General features: G+C 39.4%; 1 pseudogene; it reads left to right on the forward strand.

Moving 5' to 3' along the window:
• The first annotated feature begins 1,146 nt into the window (after positions 1 to 1,146).
• On the forward strand, positions 1,147 to 6,362 carry LOC108708914 (annotated as a pseudogene).
• The last annotated feature ends 228 nt before the right edge of the window (positions 6,363 to 6,590 follow it).

Genomic DNA, 6,590 nt, shown 5'->3' on the forward strand with positions numbered 1-6,590 from the left:
CCGCAGTGTGTGTGTGTATGCCCCTTTAAGCACCTTACCCGCAGGTGAATCCTATGTGTCTCCTGGTGCACAGACCAACCAAGTTGGAAGTAACAACAGTCAAATGGTTGCTTCGAACAGATTACTATTTTATTGGACAATGGCACATATGTCTCACAGCAGTCAGGCAGAATAGCTGTCCAAATACAATCACACTCTGTTATTGGCAGTAGCTCCCTCTCAGGGGGTCGTGCAGGCTGTCTTGATGATTTACCCCAGCACTAGGGATACCATGGGGTATCTTCCTTCTTGACACTTACCCTGCTCCTGAGCTCACCCACTCGTGTCCCTGTATGGTGTCAGGGTTGGACTGGCACATTGGGGGCCCACTGGGTTCCAAACTTTGGGATCCCCACATGCATGTGCGAATGCTAGCTTGCTGTGGTGCACATCATATTTTTCTTTTTAGGGAGGGCGGGTCTGGGCTGGTAGGGGCCCATAAGGGCCGGGACCCACCAGGTTTCTTCTCAGGGTCCCATCGACCCAGTCCGACTCTGTCTGGCGCCTTGATCACCGTAAGGGTGCTAACCCCAACTATTCCACTTGTTGGAGCCAGATAGCTGCTCACTAAAATAATATGCCACTATCTTTCACTGTCTATAACACAAACTCCTTCCACTAAATAAACTTCTCCTAACTTGGGCCTTATACTGCTCAGACCCTCTCCTGTACCCACCTCCCCGCAAGGTGGGATCCAGGAAGAGAACCCTGAGGATGTTTGCTCTCATTTTATACTTTTAAACACTGCCACCTACTGGGCAAACCTTGAACTAGCTCAGTTAAAATTGACCCATGAAAAGGGACATAGCTGCCTGGGTGAATCAAAGGACAACTTAGGTTTCAAATACAGGGGAAACTGCCTGAGCAAAATATCTAACCCTCAGGGTCTCTACATTTAGTTAGCAACCGGGTAATGCTCAAGATTTGGTGAGTGACGATATTTGGAATATATATCTATATATCTCAAAAAAAAAAATATATATATATATATATTGTTTTATTACTATGCCATTTTCTGTTTGTTGAATTATATATTTACTGAGTGCAGCAAGGCTAAAAAAAAAATAGGTTGATGCCTATATGTAGTTATGTACAGAGATATTTAAAAGCGCATTTAAAAGCATGTTCATTGCTTTTTCAGTGCTTTATAATTATGGTTTTGCAGTACAATATCTCCTCAAGTGTCACTTGTGTTTCTCTGTTTCAGCCCCCAATTATGATAAGAGCCAGTGGCTGAATGAAAAAGAAAAGCTGGGACTGGACTTTCCCAATGTAGTAGAACCTAAAATGAAGGATATGGGGAATGGGATTAAAGGATTAACATTCTGGGTTTTATTATGGATGAACACTGTGGGTTTAATTTAGAGCTTCTTTGAAACTCTTCATATTTTTTGCTTTCTGCTGGGCGTACCTACAGTGTAAGTGACTCTTTGGCAGGCCTAGTCATTCTTGCAGCTGAGTCTGCGTTTCTGCATTTTGACATGGACCATAGGCCACCCACCAACAAGCTAGGCTCTTAAAGGAGAACGAAAGGCTTGGTGCACTTGGGGGTGATAAATCTTAGGCACCCCCAAGTGATTGAATTGACTTACCTGAAACCCCAGGGCGGTGCTCCTATCAGCAGAAAACTGCACAGGCCCGGGGTTTTTAGTTAAAATTCTGCTTTTTTTCTACTGCGCATGCGCAGCCACACAAAAACAGGAGGAAGACAGAAGAAGATCGCTCTGTGGTGTTCACTGGTATAACCCCAGGCCGGTGCAGTTTTCTGTTGATAGGAGCACCGACCTGGGGTTTCAGGTAAGTCAATTCAATCACTTGGGGGTGCCTAACATTTGGCACCCCCAAGTGCTTCTCCTTTAAGAAATATACGTAAGGAGCAAAAGCTTGAAATAAGCACATCTTTTTTTATGTATCTTTAAAGGGATACTGTCATGGGAATACATGGTTTTTTTTTTCAAAACACAGTTAATAGTGCTGCTCCAGCAGACTTCTGCACTGAAATCCAATTCTCTAAAAGAGCAAACAATTTTTTTTTTATATTCAATTTTGAAATCTGACATGGGGCTAGATGTATTGTCAGTTTGCCAGCTGCCCCAGTCATGTAACTTGTGCCTGCACTTTAGGATGGAACTACTTTCTGACAGGCTGTTGTTTCTCCTACTTAATGTAACTGAATGTGTCTCAGTGGGACTTGGCTTTTACTATTGAGTGTTGTTTTTAGATCTACCAGGGAGCTGTTATCTTGTGTAGGGGAGCTGCTATCTGGTTACCTTCCCATTATTCATTTATTAGGCTGCTGGGGGGTCGAAGGGAGGGTGTGATATCACTCCAACTTGCACTACAGCAGTAAAGAGTGACTGAAGTTTATCAGAGCACAAGTCACATGACTGGGGACAGCTGGGAAACTGACAATATGTCTAGCCCCATGTCAGATTTCAAAATTTAATATAAAAAACTTGTTTGCTCTTTTGAAAAATGGATTTCAGTGCAGAATTCTGCTGGAACAGCAATATTATCTGATGCATTTTGAAAAAAACATGTTTTCCCATGACAGTATCCCTTTAACTGTCATAAGCTATCCCTTAGTTAATCACACCATTATATTTCAAAACAGCATCTGCCCCCACTTAGTCTGTTTCCCCACATTTTATACCACTTATTTGATTGCTTTAGTTTGTTCATGTGACTGTCATGTTTTGTTTCATTCTGTTAACATTCTTATTCTGCAGTTACCATACCTCGTGGATGGTGATGTGAAGCTTACACAGGGTAATGCAATTCTTCGCTATATTGCACGCAAGCATGGACTTTGTAAGCATCCTTTAGCATCTGTAAAAAAATTGTGCTTATTATATTTTCTCCTTATACCATTGCCCTGTTATGTCATATAGATTAATTTGTATTTTATATGTTGTAGTCACTGAAATAAGCATTAAGGGTAAAGTCTAAATGCTCAGATGTGTCCAATTGGAATCAGGAAATACTTTTTTACCCTTATAAGTCAAAGGCTATTGATAAGGTTCTTCCCTTCATCTGAATCAAATATCAGTTAAGTTGACCATACAATATAAGATCTGTTTGTTCGGTGAGGTCGCTAAATGAGCGTTTTTTCCGATAAGATAATGTATGAAATGAAGGTTTGTATGACTTTCAGACCATCTTGATCGGTAGTTTAGTCGATCGAACAGGTTAGAAGATTTCTATTGGCTAACGACAATATATCTGCATGTATTATGAAATAAGCAGAGATTGTCACTACTGTTTGTCAGACATAACATTCGTACAATTGCTGTCTGGCAATTTATCGTCTGATTTGTTCTCTTGATTACTTTTATTTATCTGAATCGTTGTAGTTTGGAAGATTGCAATGGTCGATCGTTCATCTGACCTGAGAATAAATCTGCATTTCTACGGCCAGCTTAAGATGGGCAATATCCGGCTAGGGCCAAACGATTTGAAACAGTTGGAGCGAGGACCACATTAAAGAGCTGTCCTCAATCTGACATGAAAATGCAAACCTGCCCAATCGACATCTAGCGATTTTCAGCCAGATATTGGCCGGGTGGGCCTGTCTGAGTAGGGTCCATGCACATATAAGCTGCCAAAAGGGTCTGAAGGGCCCAATTCTGCATCTTAAACCTGCCCGTGTATGGCCTCCATTAGGCAGGTTTCACTTTAATAGGTTTAATAGAATTTGATAAATGTGTTTTTTTTTCGACATTAGCACTTTGTAAATGTGTTATGTAATGCACTATATAAATAACAGCACACACCATAGTTGTGTCCTCTTTAGGTGGAGAGTCGGAAAAAGAAAAGACCTATGTTGATCTAATAGAAAATCAGGCGATGGATTTTCGCATCGGTCTTGTTGTAATTGCTTACGATACTGAATTTGTAAGTACATTTCATGGCAATTTGAAACTATTTGTATTAAAATATTGTCATTTATTACAATATATATCTCAATTTTCCTTCTTTCAGGAAGCACTGAAGGGGCCATATTTAGAGAAGCTGCCTATTGCTCTGAAAAAAATTCTCTTGCTTTCTAGGAGATAGATCTTGGTTTGCAGGAGATAAGGTACCATTAAACTTTTGTGCTGTATACTGTAATTTGCTTTCTGTTTCTATTTTGTGCCTCTGCGCTTTTATTTCTCCTTTTAACTTTTTGAATGTCCCACCTGGCCTGGCTATTTTTTAATGGATTGTTTTGATTGTAACTTTACAATTGTTCCAGATCACTTTTGTCGATTTCCTGATGTATGATGTCCTAGATCAGCATCAGATGTTAGATCCAACTTGTCTGCAGAATTTTAAGAATTTGCAGGCCTTTCTAACCCGATTTGAGGTAAAGTATTTATCCATGGTTATCTGTATAGGGGTTTTAATAATCAACTGTTTGTGAAGTCGCAGTTTACTATTTATAAAACATAATCTTGTAGGCAATATGGATAATACATGGTGCTTGTTTCACATTGGGCTAAAAATGATCATCTTTAAAAATGGCCCCTTCATGGATCTATTGATCTGTGTTACAAATGAAGGTGGGTCTATTCTAACTGTCCCTGCCAGAAGCACAGTAGGAGGGGGATAGCCAATCACAGCTCTACAGTCACACAGACAGGCTTCAGTTCCCTATCAGGTTAGAATAGCTGCTACAGTGCTGTGTGCTGAGTGCTGCCAGCTCCCCTGAGCAGTCTGAGAATAGAATGGTTTTTGCATAAACGTTCAATAAATCAAACCAAAACACAACTCACTTAAGCGCAATCCTTCTGTTTTTAAAACCACTGGCACATTCTTTATTTTCACATAATATATCTCCTTTAAAGTGTATATCAATTATAACTGATACTTCTTGACTAATTGCAACACTGGGTTATTAAAGGGGTTGTTTGCCTTCCAAACACCTTTTTTCAGTTTAATTGTTTTCCGATTGTTCACCAGAAAGGCTTTTCTTTTCAATTGTTTCCATTTTTTACAGTTTTTCCAAAATTGAAGTCTGAAGTTTAATGCTCCAGGTTTGGTATTTCAGTCTGTCAACTCGGTGATTCAGAAACATTCTGAACTGTTACAATTTGCTACATTTAGGTGCTACATTTAGTTGATACATTTAGTTGCTCCATTTTTCAGGCTCCTCTGTGTAATATTAGCAACTATTGTAACAATTTAATTGTATCAAAACAGCTGCCTTCTCTTTAATTTTAGACTTCAATATTAGAAAAACAGTTGCAAATAGAAAATAGAAAGTAACTGGAAAAAGTCTTAATTGCTGCTGAACAATTTGAAACTAACTGAACAGAAAAAAAGTGTTGTAAGGTGAACACTTTTGTTAAATGTCCTCCTCTAGATCTTTGTTGCTGCTGATTGACCTTTAACAGGTTAAATGCATTGCTTTAGGGTTCTTACCCACACCACAACCCACTACTTGCAAACCCCTGCCCATCTGCTCTCAAAGTTCTTCATTGTTTTATGACCCACACCTGAGCCTCTTCATCGGTATGACAGTGGGACACTTTATAAAGTTCACGCATCTCCTATTTATTGGCATTTTGTAAATGCCAATAAATTTTGTAAATGATTGCTGTGCCAGATTCCTTTTTTGTGTGTGTGTGAATCCCAATGAAAATGCACATATTTTTGTTAAATTAAATGGGTGTTTGGGTGAGTGTGGCTGCTGTGCAATGTTCATTGTGCAATGTATTTTTTTTCTGTCACAAAAGTTGTGGTGTAAACTTGAACGCAGAATTTGTGTATGCCATATTAAAGCTCCTAAGTACAATTGCAATGCAAATAAAAATTCAGTTCTGCTTGCACATACCAGTCTTGCCCTGCTTTATAAATATAATCACGAGCACTGTGTGAATTGTGCGCTGTGTGAACTTTATATATAGGCCCCATAGTCATCATGGTGACTTCACTGGATGGGCAGGGGTTGGTTTGTGTAATCGCCAAAGAAGGGTGCTACTCATTGCAGTGGTTGACTTACCTTTTTTTATTTTGTTTAATCAGCCTTTTTCTTGCAGTTCATTTTAGTCTTCTGAGATTAGTCTGCATTAATATAAACTGCCCTTTTTATACCTCATAAGGCACTCCCTGCTATTGATGCTTACATGAAGTCCTCGCGTTTTATGAAGACACCGATTAACAACCGCATGGCAACCTGGGGCAACAAAAAATAAGGCATTCTACACATGGAAGACTTCTTGTTGTTTCACACCAGAACATGTCCACTGTTTTTTACTGTAACATCAGATCACCTTCTCTCTCCCCTACCTGATGTACTTTTGTTTGGTAACTCAATTTACAATAAAGCCATCCAAACAGTATCCAGCATTTACAATGTGAAAAGAAGTGTGCTTTTTGGACTTGTGTTGGATTTCTCAAGGCATGGGTAGAAAAATGTGGGAAAGGTTTGTAACTTATGAAAGGCAAAGCATTGGACAAAAGCAGGCAGAATACACTGCTGCAGATGTCCGGAAGATGTGAGATGGAAAAAGTGATAGAGATGATTAGTAATATCAAAATCCTGGCAGACTTTATTATAAATGAGATAA

Source organism: Xenopus laevis, chromosome 2S (assembly GCF_017654675.1).
Source record: "Xenopus laevis strain J_2021 chromosome 2S, Xenopus_laevis_v10.1, whole genome shotgun sequence".
Taxonomy (NCBI): domain Eukaryota; kingdom Metazoa; phylum Chordata; class Amphibia; order Anura; family Pipidae; genus Xenopus; species Xenopus laevis.